This window comes from Elgaria multicarinata, chromosome 3 (assembly GCF_023053635.1).
Source record: "Elgaria multicarinata webbii isolate HBS135686 ecotype San Diego chromosome 3, rElgMul1.1.pri, whole genome shotgun sequence".
NCBI classification, from domain to species: Eukaryota; Metazoa; Chordata; class Lepidosauria; order Squamata; family Anguidae; genus Elgaria; species Elgaria multicarinata.
The window spans coordinates 74,672,465-74,686,225 of record NC_086173.1 but is presented as its reverse complement, the minus strand read 5'-3'; positions in this window follow the sequence as shown (position 1 = coordinate 74,686,225).

The following is a 13,761-nucleotide window of genomic DNA, read 5'->3' as shown; positions in this document are numbered from 1 at the left end:
GTTTTTACCCTTTCCTCAGGCTTTTCAAGAGGTGGCGCTTGGCTTGAGAAGGGTGTGCTAGGCAAGGCCTTCTGTGTGAGGTCAGTGTCGTCACAAGCACCCATCACCAAATTTAATAATCCATGTAGTTTTGCTGGGTTTTTCTGCTTTGTAGTATTCATTGTGGATTTGGGGAACTTCTCCTAAATCCACCTATCCAGGTGCTCTCCTTCAGATGCTCTCCTGAAGAGGTGGATCAGGTTGGAAGGCCAGGAAGGAGATGGCCATTTCCAGGAGCAGTTGTGCCTAGGCCAAAGCCAGGCCAGCATCCAAGCGCCAAGGTGTAGCAGCATCAGCGAATTGTTCCAGCAAACTCCCCTGGGTTAGATCTCCTCCCGGGGTCTGATTCCTGCTCAGTCTTTTGCCCTCGACTTTCCTAGTGTTTCAAGGGACCAACCAAGATCCAGGTACTGGTGCCTGGGGGAGGAACCATCGGTTATAGGGGTGAGAAGTAGGGCTGTGCTCCGCTTCACATCGGACTGTAGAAGCAATAGCGAGGCAGCCCGATTCACCTCCGACAAAGGCGTAGACGAAGTGAGTCTGGGGGCTGCGGATCAAGGTGAAGAGGATCGAGACCAAGCGGATCCTTTGCCTCGATCCGCAGCTCTGAAAAAAGGTAAGTGTGGGATTACCTAGCGCTGCTGCAGTCTATGCAGCGATGGCAGCAGAGCCAGGTAAGGGGGCAGAGGGAGGGGGGCTTACCTGCTTCTGTCGCTGTCCGGTGGTGGCTTCAACTGAGACTGAGGCTCAAACCGGAAGACCAGGCTGCAACCATGGCCTGCCCTTCCGCTTTGAGCCTCGGCCTCAGGTGAAGCCACTGCTGGAATGCGATGGACACAGGTAAGGAGGGAGGGGGCCTTACCTGGTGATGGCGGCAAAGCAAGGTAAGGGGACAGGGTCTTACCTGAGTCTGTCGCGTTCCGGCAGCGGCTTCACCTGAGGCTGAGGCTCAAACCGGAAGACCAGGCTGCAACCGCAGCCTGGTCTTCCAGTTTGAGTCCTTGGCCTCAGATGAAGCCACTGCCGGAACGCGACGGACGCAGGTAAGGAGGGAGGGGGCCTTACCTGACGCCGCTGCAGAGCTCCGATTCGGAGCCAGCGCTCTGCAGCAGAGCGAAGTGGCCCGCAGGCGGATCGACGCTGGACAGAGCGGGCCCAATCCGGAATTTGCGGATCAGGTGCAGATCGGATCAGGGGGGTGTCCGTGCACAGCTCTAGTGAGAAGGATCCTATGAGCCTTGCATGATGAAATCAGGGAACAGCAAAACCTTCCTATTACCACTACAACTGACACTAGACCCCTTGCTGCTCAATTTGCTTATTGAAAGAGCCCGTGCATGTGCATCCTTTTTCTAGCACCAGTGAGCACGCCTGGCTTTTTGAATGAATCTGTCCTTCTCAAAGCTGCAGCAGCAAAGACAGGGCAGGGGTAAAGAGTGGACAGAACAAAGCACTTCCAGAGAATGGTGTTGTTGTTGTTTTTAAAAAGCTATTTTACTATTTGTTTTAATCTGTGTTTTGCATGAGGATAATAATACATAATTAGCAATGAAAAGGGGTAGTGCAATTTTTGTGTTGTTGGCACTAGTGAGAAAATCCTTCCCGAAATTGACGTAGTGAATGATAGATGCAGAATGGAATTCTTGGCTTAGGGGATTAGCGGAGACTTGAGACTGCCATTTCAGGCTGTTTAATAAAAATGACAAAGTCATACAGCTACTTTGCATGCTTTAAAATATTCCATTCTGACTGTTATGGATTGGCAGCTTTTATTATATTATTCTTTTTGGTTGTGAAGGTCACAGTGATCCTTTTGCCCAGATTCCTCCCTCTGGTGGGAACACACAGAAAAGAAAGGTTATGTGAGGGAAAGAGAGGTGGGAAGGGAGTGGAACCAGGGCTCCTGGAAGCCTGGAAACTGACTGCATCTGTCTTTTTTTAACTATCAATGAGACTAAAAGGCAATGCCATCTCTACACACATTTCTCTTCTCCTTTCCTTTCCTTTCCTCCTCCTCCTCCTAATCTAAAAAGATTAGAGAGCCCGCAATATGGAAAATGTAGGTGTATTACTTAGCAAAGGTTTCGCTTATCCATCCATCTCTGAGTCTAGATTCTTTCTTATGCCAGGAACTGTAACTTCCCCAGTACTGGGAGCCAGTGTGGTGGTGGTAGTTACAGTGTTGGGCTGGGACTTGAGAGATCCGGATTCTAGTCCCCACTCTGCCATAAAACACATTCTGTCAAACCAACCTCACAAGGTGGTTGCGAGGATAAAATGGACAGAAGGAGGACCATGATGTGAGCTGCCGTGGGTTCCTCGCAAGAGGGGGGGAAAGGCAGGACATAAATGTAATTATGAATAAGTAAGTAAATCTGATGTGACAGTGATGACAGAAATGACTAGCTGTTATTAAAATGAGGAATAAATGTTATTCATTTAGTTATTCACTTCCTCCTTTCATGGCTGGAAAAGTGGCATGTGTTTACTGCTGGTTTTGGCTGTTGTTTTCTTGCATTTACTTTTTACTTGGTTTCGGTTTTGTCAGCCAAGTGTTTTTCTCCAGTTGGCTGACAAAATAAATAAATAAATAAATGGGGGGGGGAGGAACAGGTAGCCAGAGGGAGGAGAGGTGGTTAGGGCACTGCACGTCCCTCTCTTCGTCCCCTCTGGCTACCTCGTTCCTCCCCCATCCTCCCAGTGCTCAGCGTGGTGGCAGTGGTGGCTGCAACTCCATACTTGCATACCTTCCCATGCAGATGCCGGGAAGGAGCACAAATGTGGGAGACCAAGGCCTCGCTGCCATCAAGATGGGGGCCCAGTGTTCAATGCTCATGAATAATTCTCTCTCCCAGGAGCAGGAATGTTAAACACACTCTGTGAGACCTGGGAAGGTGTAGCATCAGGAGCTTGCCAGAAAAATACTAGAAGTTCTAGTCCTTCTGCTTCTGCCACTGTAGGCTTCACATCCATTATTTCACCCCATCCTATAGCGCTTTCTGTGACTTTGGTGCCAGTTGAACAGAAAACAAAAAGGGCTTCAACTATTTTTCATTTATCATAATTCCCTAGCCCTGGTACCCACCGTTCTGAAATTTTGCATGGTTTCTATCAAAGGATACCACTATGATGTATGCAATTTTCATACAAAATCCCCCCCCCAACAGATGGGGAAGAGGAGAAACAAATCTGTTTTACAAAAAAAAACACCCTACAACCCTTGAAGACCCTCCTCCTTCCCCTCCTTAAATGCTGCATCTATGCTTTCAGCAGCAGGTTTCTTAGCTAAGACCACCTTTATGCTGTATGTCATTTTCATAACAATTGCCCTCAAAACACATATGGGGATAAACACATCCCTTTTCTTTTCTTTTCCTTTCTTTTCTTTGGAACCCCCAAACTGTAAATGCTGCTTTTGAACAAACAACCCTAAACCCACTAATCTGAAAATTGGCAGGGTTTATCCCCTCAGAAGGGACAATTATGCCTGCAATTGTTATCCAATTCTGCCAAGAAATAAACAACTTGTTGCCAGTTCACTTTTTAAAAAAGGTGTCTGCTGCAAAATCCCCTGCACTTACTTGCCTAAAATTTGGCAGGTTTCATCCCCACAAAAGCAGCCACTAAACCTATGAATTTTATCCAGCTCTGTCAAAGAGCGAAAAGTTATAGTCACTCTGTTAATGAGCTCCTCTTGCCTAAACCAAGGATTATTCCTTCTGCTTCACATCTCCCTTACTTCTCACTCAGTGGCCCCTTCCTCTGGAACTCACTGCCCTCACACTGACATCTGCACTTTCCCCGTCCTTGCGAGCATTTCAATAGCCTCTGAAAGCTGATCTCTTCTCTTGAGCCTTTAATCCAGGGTTAAGCAACCGGGCACCCTCCAGATGTTTTGGGCTACAACTTCCATAATCCCTGACTATTGGCCTGGTTGGAGTTGGAGTCCAAAACTTCTGGAGGCCACTACGTTGCCTGCCCTGCTTTAACCTGACTGTTCTATCCCCTTTTCATGTTTTGTAGACAGTCTACCTTTTTTAATTACTGCATAGTAATTGCCAAAAAAAATTTCTGTGCCTTTACTCCATCTACTAGCATGTCATTATGCTTATATGCAACCCATAAAAAAAATCACCTGCTGGTTTCTGCAGAGAGAGAAAAAAACTGCTGTTAAAGTCTACAGTGGACTAGACTGATCTTTTTCTGGTCAGTTGGAATCCTACCTAAAAGGAGTCTAATGAAGATAACTAACATTAGAGATCATCATGTTCACATAGTGCATATCTACACTATGGACACCTTACTTATCCATGCCTCTGTTCCAGAGGCACAGTAGCACATACCTGTATTTGATGGAGGTCACTGGGAGGTTCTTGGCACTTTGTTAATTCGTCTTTTCGGATAACTGGCAAATTCTTAGCATCCCAGCAATGTTCTTTGGTGGAACTCATGACAGATCAGTAGTATAAAACTTATATAAGTTTGCAATGCATCTTGCCTGCCTGGAGTATCTGAACCTAAAGCTGGTTTTGATTATTTACTTTGCTCATCAGGAAAAGCAATGGCATTTCCTATTGATACTTTTAAACATGGACAATTTTCAGGGCAGTTGGCTGACATAGGCTGTGTAAATTGATTGCTTTATTTGGATATTTATAAACTGTCCTTCAAAAGATATCAGGGTGGAGAAAAATAAAAGTAAGAGAAATGGTCATGCAATCACAAAATGCTATGAAACAAATGAAATAGTGTTATAAAACAGGACAATAAAAACACAGTAAGATATACGGACCAACTTAAAATGCCTGGGTAAACAGAAAAGTTTTGAGTTGGCACCTGAATGGCTGCCAGTCACACCTCTATAGGGAGGGTATTCCACAAAAGACTCTTTCCCTGAGTGTTATATGAGTGGGTGGCTCCTCAAGAAGAACTTCCCATGCAGATCTTAAGCCATGGGTAGGGGGATTCATTTCCTCAATTTGGATCCCAAGCTGTTATGGGCTTGAATTGGGCCTGGAAACAAATAGGTAGGACCCTTAGGACCAATATAATATGATCTCATCTGCCTACACCTGAAGAAAGATCATTTGACCATCCTAAGGGAATTGATACCTACCAGCTATATTTCTAAAAGATAAGTCACAAGAAAGTCAAAGAGTTAATCCATTTTTTAGCAGAAAGTTCTGTCCGTGGTATATTATCCAAGTCCTCACTGAGTTTGTTGATGGCTTCTCTACTAACGTTGGCTTTGTGAGAGTTCCAGTGGCCATCATTAGTATTAAGATTGCAGTTTGGGTTACTCTAATGTAGTCTAAACTAAAATAAATTTTTACTGACATTTACTGGGTCCTTCCTTAACAGCAAATTGAGAATAAGGGGTCCAAGGATTGCATTTGCGCAGAGAGGGCATTGCATGCAGACACTGTCTTTGACCAGTCATGGCTAGATTGCTCTGTCCCAGAAAAGTAACGTTTTCCCACAGGGCAAAGATTGTCCCCCTTCTGCTTACATGTATACTGAGAAGAACATTATGTTCTAGTGCACTTGCTAGGAGAGAATTATGGGGCTGCTGGCCCTAAGGGATGATCATTAAAATGCTTTGGTACTGAAATGTTCTCAGCAGCTTTGACGTCTGTGAAAATCCACATGGGAAGGCTCACACTTCCCTGTGAAACAGTTTCACCTTCGGAACTCAAGACAAGCTGGCCTGGCCTTTCCCGTTGTCATTTCCTCAATATTATTAGCTACCTTCTCCTTACAAAAATGACTGTGCTGTTGAGCTCATCAAACAGCTATTATTGTGTTTTACTGATCTGCTATTTCGATGCATACCACATCCTTCTAATGGGAAGTCCAAAGATCAAAACAAATTGTAAACTGGTGAGGCCAAGATATTCAAACTAATCAGAAAGACAGGCAGAAAGGGGGGGGGGAGAGAGAGAGAGAGACAGAGAAATGGAAGAAATAAGCTAACAGGACATTTTGAAACCCAAAGAGCACTTTCCAACTGGAAACAGATGGGGGAAAGGTTGATATTTAATCCTTTATCAGCCTCTCCTTTCATACAAATGCCTCTCAAATGCCATATTTGTGATATGATGGATGCATCATTTTATGTCTGCCATCCTCACATATAAAATGAGGGGCAATTGGGTTTCCTTTAATGCTAGAATTGGGAAAGGCGTGCTGAAACTTCCCTACCCAACCCCGTTTTGTACGCATGCCTTATCTCCTTTCAGTCCTGTGCTCCAGGAACCTTCTGATGTTCCTGGCTTTAATACCAAGATTGAGTCAAGATCAGAAAATAGTACTTGAAACAGCCAATTAAGGAGAGATAAGGCTCCGGAAGGGGGAAGGTTCACAACCCCTCTCCCACATGCTTCTTTTACTGTTAAAAGTACAACACATGTGAGCTTTATGTGCAAATAGGGCAGGCATCTACCACCATTACATTGATTTTTGCCTTCACACATTGCTTTTGCTATATTAATATAGCCCTGTATAGATGGCTTCAAAACAAAAGCATACAACTAAAATAGAAAAGATTTCTGATTTGGGACCTTTTAGGAACAGATCCAAACTTCACAGAATGGGCCTATCATTTCCTGGCTGCCAAAGACATGCGAGGAGTTCAAAGTAAATAACACTGAGGCGGTTGTACCAGCGACACTGGAATGAAAGAAGACACAAATGGCAAGTACCACTGGCTGTGACATTCGCTTAACAAAATCTATGGCCTGGTTTGAGTTAGGAAAGTGTCTTTAGTGAACAGAGGCAAGATGTGAAGGAGTCAGTACACTCCTCAGACCCCATGGTAAGGAAAGGGACTCCAGTGGCTAAACACCGCCCTCCCATGGCTGAATTTCACAGGCTCTGTCAATAATTGCTGAAGCTAGTCAGGTCAGGTATTTGACAAGGATGCTCATTTAACAGTCATCAAAATGGGTCCTGCAAAGGATAAAGAGCCCTCAGAGGACAGTTTGAAAGAACTGTGGAAAACCAACTGCTCCTGCTGCTAAAGAAGAAAAGAACTGGATGACCAAGACTCTCTAGGGGGAAAAAAATCTCTTCTTTAGGGTGCTACAATGTTAAACAATTTAGGACATCTTGGCCTCGGGAGCAGTTAAGGTGTTTTATTTGAGGCATCATTTTAAAGAGACTAGGCTTTCATGAAGTCGGGGCCGGCCCATCCATTAAGCAGAGTGAAGTGATTGCCTCAGGTGGCAAATGCTTGGAGGCAATGGTGGAAGCTTCCTGGCTGTTCCTCCTGAACTTCCCCATTATTGGCTTCTGTTGCAGGTCAGAGCACTGTATGCCATACAGTCTGTTCTGGCATCTTCCCCAAACTAACCGCCCGCCTCAGGTGTGGTGCAGGACATTGTCCCATCATCAGTATGGAAGTTTGAGTCAACTACCAGTCCAGTCAGCTTTTGTACCTGGAATGGGGTGGGGGACACACCATCTTGTCCTTCATCTGAGGCAGCAAAATGTCTTGGGCTGGCACTGCAGGAAGGTTTGTTGAAAGCAGGGTTTGCAGCCTTAAACAGTCCAAGGCTCTAAGCAGGCACCTTTTATCTCCACCACTTTTCTCATTCATATTCCTCCCCCTGCTCTGCTGGGGCAAATGTAGTCAATAGCAGGAAAAGAACTAGTGGAGTGAGAAGCCAAAAGGCACAGCAGTATAGCTGCACTTAACGATGTGAGTACCATCTCTCTGCATCTAGATCAGCTTTCCCCAATCTGGTACCCTCCGGTTATATTTGACTACAATGCCCATCACCTCAGGGAGTTGGGAAATGCTGATCTAACTTAAAGGCACAACTCAGTGACTACAAAGCATTTAGATGTAAGACAATTTTATTAAGTCACTGGGGTGGGATTAAGAACAGATTCATACAGTCCTTTCACAAGTTATGAAAGGATTGAATCCTCATCATTCAGTCTTGGCGCATGCCAAATTGTTCATGCCAAACTAATGATGCTGTCTTTTGCTTACCTGGTTGCTTGGTGTGAAATGAGGTTAGGTTAAAAAAAAAAGGTACAGATTTTGCTACATTTGGACAAGCAAGTTGGTCAACATCATCACAGGGAAATGGTCTGATGACACATGATGCAGCACTCTCACCGAAGCTAAGCAGGTCTGGCTCTGGTCACTGTTTGGATGGGAGACTGCCTTGGGATCTTATGTGTGCCTCTTTGAGCCCTTCAGGAGAAAGGAAGGGTCTAAACCAAAAAGCAACACTGCTCTGGAATTATCAGACAAGTTGAACCAGTCCAGACGCTATCCATGGGGATGAATTACCATAAGAGTATGACTCTGATTCTCTGTACTGATTTAAAGAAACTAATGAGCTTCATGGCAGAAATCGTTCAGTAACACATTGGTTTCCACCAGGCACCTATCAAAACAGATTTCTTTCTTATAGAAGAGGTCCTCCAATTTTATACCTTACTCTTTTTAGCCAACTTCTATTGGTGAAATATAGAAAAAGTTTGAAGTTTCATAGAATTTTCCTTTGAGCAAATCAGGAAGAAACTGCTAAGGGTATGTCCACCCACCAGCTTCCTGCATTCCTAGATGAGAAATATAGTGCATTGCCTATCTAGAAGTGAAAGAAGTACCCCTTGAAAAGACTATGGTTCAGCATTATGTGAAAATGTGCCACTTCGTAGGGACAATACCATGCCAATTGCAGGAAACCAGAAATATAAACTGTGCCACCTAGTTGTACAGTCAACCTTCTCAGCCATGTGACTGGATAGTGGGCCAACATGAGCTGAAGACCTGGCACAAATTGACTGCAGGACTCAGAAGCATTGCTTGAGCACATCTGATCCTTCAAATGCTATGTATAAATGTGCCCCTAAGTAATGCCATGTGCGTGAAGGAGGCCTGGATCACTTCTCTAGCGTATATTTTTGCCAGTTAGTGTTGTGGCCAAGTTACCAAATGGTGCTATATTTAACGTTCTGTTCCTTTATCGTGTGTTGGGAGCTTGCCCTCCTGAAATCTGCACAGACGTTTATATCACCATCTCTGTTTTAAAGCTTTCCCAAAATACCCTGATTACAGATCTGCATTTTCTCCTGATAATTTGCTTTGCAATGTGGCAGGGAGCGGCTCTGTTTTCAGTAGGGTAGGTCTGTCTGGCATGGATCCGCATGCCACCTAAGACGTTGACTTCAGTTCCCAGCACTTGGAACGCAACTTCTTGGAATCAGACTGACTCTTTGGTTTCATGTGTTTTGGTGGTGATCAAACTTCCTCACTTTGATTTCTGGACCAAGACAGAAGTGCTAGAAATATACACCACTTTTTTACATGACGCAGGTAGCGCTATTCTTAGATACAATTGCACAAGTCTGTTTGGCTGACTTTGTTCTACTAACATCCTTGTCCACACCCACCCTCATAAGTTTGTGACTTGGCTTGCAGTTTCCTAAATGGAACCATTCAAAAGTTATTAAAAGTGCAGCTCCCAATAAAACGACACTGTCATTTAAAGCTTGCAAGTCTCATTCCCTTTTTCCAGCTACTAGGGTGATGAGGCCAGATTTTTAGTCTTTATTATTACGGCCCATTTCAAATAAGGCAAGAAGTTGCTTTGCTATTAATAACAAATTAAAAGCTTGTCTCTGTAAATAAAGACTGAACCCCTAGGCAAAGGATATGAGACAATCACAGCACAAAAAATAATATTTGCCTGATCTACAATCCTGGGCTAATATTAATACGTAATGTTGTGTTAATATTCTGATATTTATATATCCTTGGGATTCTATCCACTAAAAAAAACCCTATGACTCCATGACTGGAATTTTCTCCCCATCCTCCTACTTTTCAGTATCATAGAATCATAGAGTTGGAAGGGGCCCATAAGGCTCAATGCAGGAATCCACCTTAAAGCATACCTAACAGATGGTTATCCAGATGCCTCTAGTGTGGAAGAGCCCACTATCTCCCTAGGCCATTGGTTCCATTGTCATACTGCTTTAACAGTCAGGAAGTTTTTCCTGATGTCCAGCTGGAATCTGGCTTCCTGTAACTTGAGCCCATTATTCCATGTCCTGCACTCTGGGATGATCGAGAAGAGATCCTGGCCCTCCTCTGTGTGACAACCTTTCAAGTATTTGAAGAGTGCTATCATGTCTCCCCTCAATCTTCTCTTCTCCAGGCTAAACATGCCCAGTTCTTTCAGTCTCTCTTCACAGGGCTTTGTTTCCAGACCTCTGATCATCCTGATTGCCCTCCTCTGAACACGGTCCAGCTTGTCTGCATCCTTCTTGAAGTGTGGTGCCCAGAACTGGATGCAATACTCTAGATGAGGCCTAACCAGGGCCAAATAGAGAGGAACCAGTACCTTGCGTGATTTGGAAGCTATACTTCTATTAAGGCAAACCAAAATAGCATTTGCTTTTTTTAAAGCCACATCACACTGATAGCTCATATTCAGCTTGTGATCTAAAATCATTCCAAAATCCTTCTCGTTTGTAGTATTGCTGAGCCAAGTATCCCCCATGTTGTAACTGTTCATTTGCTTTCTTTTTCCTAGATGTAGAACTTGGCATTTATCCCTATTAAATTCCATTCTGTTGTTTTCAGCCCAGCACTCCAGCCTATCAAGATCATTTTGAAGTTTGTTTCTGTCTTCCAGGGTATTAGCTATCCCACCCAATTTTGTGTCTTTAAAATGTCTAGCACACCTTCCTGCCCTTCCAGACACCCAAAAAGGTCACACAGCAAGCCTAAGGAAGCTGCTTTAGACTTTGGGTCAGGCCAATGGTCCATCTAGCTCAGTAACATCTACATTGACTGGCAGTGGCTCTCCGGGATATGAGACAAGATATTTTCCCAGCCCTGCCTGCAGATGCTAGAGACTGAACCTTGGACTGTTTGCATGTCATGTACTGAGCTACCACTGATCAGGGAACATAAACCATGTAAAAGCTCGCTGAAGTACTATAATGTTGATGCATACATCTTTCTCATTTATCAGCTAAATGGGAGCTTTATGACCCAGAATATAGTGGGTTGGATCCAATGTGAGCTGTCTGTCTGCCAAATTGCTCTAGAGGGTTGGGGGACCCTCCAGAGCAGATCTGGGGAGCATGTGGGGAGGCTGCAAGGAGGAAGAGAGCAAGAAAAAGTCTCATTGTGTGAGTGCAAGTCCTCTCGGACAGCTCATTATTTTGAAGGCAGGAAATTAAGTTCCCTTCTAGATTGGGAAGAACTGTTGCTCATAAACCTTCAGAGTAAGCACTGTTTCATTGCCAGCTTTTGAACAACCCCTACCACACCACTGAAGCTAAATAAACATTTGGTGGTAGTAGCAACAATTGCATAAACCCAAAGTAACTAAAAGGATTAGTTACAGGAAGTGGATGGGGGTATCAAAGACGGGTTAGTAAAATGTACACTATCTGTGGATGGATAAAGCTACTCAGGAGCTGTAACCTTATAGACTCTCCTCTATGAGCTGGGAGTTGGAGGTACTGCGTTGCAGTGGTTCCGCTCCTACTTGGATGGCCGATTCCAGAAGGTGGTGCTGGGGGATTATTGCTCTGTGCCGTGGCTCCTAAGCCATGGGGTTCCACAGGGCTCTATCTTATCCCCTATGCTGTTTAACATATACATGAAGCCGCTGGGGGAGGTTATCCGGAGATGTGGACTGAGGTGTCATCAATATGCAGATGATACCCAGCTCTACCTTTCCTTTTCATCAAACCCAGGTGAGGCAGTGACTGTTCTGAACCAGTGCCTGGGCACGGTAATGGACTGGAAGAGGGCTAACAAACTAAGACTCAATCCAGACAAGACAGGTACTGTTAGCAGATGGTTCATCTGTCCAGTGAGGTGATGTTTGCCCTGTCCTGGACGGGGTTGCACTCTCCCTAAAGGATCGGGTCCGTAGTTTGGGGGTGCTCTTCGATCCAGAACTGTCACTTGAGGCACAGGTGAACTCAGTGGCAAAGAGCACCTTTTATCAGCTTAGGTTGATATACCAACTATGCCCTTATCTGGACAGAGATAGCCTAGCTACAGTTATCCATGCTCTGATAACCTCTCGCTTGGATTACTGCAATGCGTTATACGTGGGGCTGCCTTTGAAAACGGTCCGGAAGCTTCAGCTGGTACAAAACAAGGCAGCCCGTTTACTAACAGGGACTGGCCGGCGAGATCACATTACGCCAGTCCTTTTCCAGCTTCATTGGCTGCCAGTCCAGGTCCGGGCCCGATTCAAAGTGCTAGTATTGACATTTAAAGCCCTAAACGGTTTGGGGCCAGGTTATTTGAAGGAACGCCTCCTCCCATATGTACCTGCCCAGACCTTAAGATCATCTACAGGGGCCCTTCTCCGTGAGCCCCTGCCAAAGGAAGTGAGGCAGGTGGCTCCTAGAAGGAGGGCTTTCTCCACTGTGGCAACCCAGTTGTGGAATGAGCTCCCCAGAGAGGTCCGCCTGGCGCCTACACTGTAGTGCTTTCATCGCCAGCTGAAGACCTTTTTATTCTCTCAATATTTTAACACTTAATTTTAACTTAAATTTAAATTTTACTGTTTTAACTCTGTATTTTAATCTTATATCAATTTTGCTGTGTGGTTTTATCCTGGCTGTGCTTTTTATACTGTATTTTGTAATTATGCTTTTAACCTGTTGGTTGTTTTATTGTGGTTTTAATTTTTGTGAACCGCCCAGAGAGCTTTGGCTATTGGGCGGTATAAAAATGTAATAAATAAATAAATAAATAAATACCTCCACTCTACTCTGTACATATGTACAACCTGGTGCTCTCTATATCGCTGGCTAAAACACTGGAGCTCCATCACACCTACTTTTTTTTCTGGTATGCACCCCAGTCCTAACTTTAAGTCCAATTGATTTCATTGGGACTCTTCTAACTTGAGTAAATAAATTTCAGTAGGTCTAAACATGGCTAAATCTGGATCAAAACCATTGCATTTTGTTGAACCTCACAACCATCCAACCAGCAACATCCTTATACATAAGCTGATGTTAGCAGCTCCCTGGCTACCCAAATGCCAGATCTCATGCTGGTTCTTTGTTGTTTATTACAGGCGATGCCATTGTCAAGGGTTGGCATGTTTGGACATCTGCCAAGAGTCCACACCCCTGCAAGGGCCAGCTGACAAGAGCCCCCTGCCCCCCAGGGTTGCTCTTCACTATTTGTTCATCTTGTTGCTCTAGCATAGACAACATGAAAGCAGCATGAAGGAGGAGCCATAGATGCCACTGCCTGCAGGCTCATTGGCTCTCTGCCTGGCAAGCAAGTAGGCAGTAACAAGGAGGAGGAGGAGAAGGGGGAGAAGAAGAAGGAGGAGGAGGAGAAGGAATAACTGCTGACAACAATGGTAGCAAGAAGGTGGGTTCACTGAGGAAGAAGGGCCTACGAGGTTGTTTTGCCCAAGGGCCCTCTGAAATCTGGGGCCAGTACTGATTGTAGATGCCATCCCTTGTATTCAAGGGATTCAACTGTATATCTTGCCCTTCTTCCAACCCCCCCCCCCCCACCTCAGATCAATGTCACCACCCACCCTAAGAAACCTCAAGGCTGCAGAGATTTTAACCCAGGTCTCCTAGTCAAAGTTCAACACTAGTATCCACCGCATGACACGAACCTTTCAAACAGGATAAATAGCGCCCTGGGAGAGGAGTGCCATTGGTGCCCGCCCCCTAGTCAGTTTTGCAGGGCACCCAGAGGAT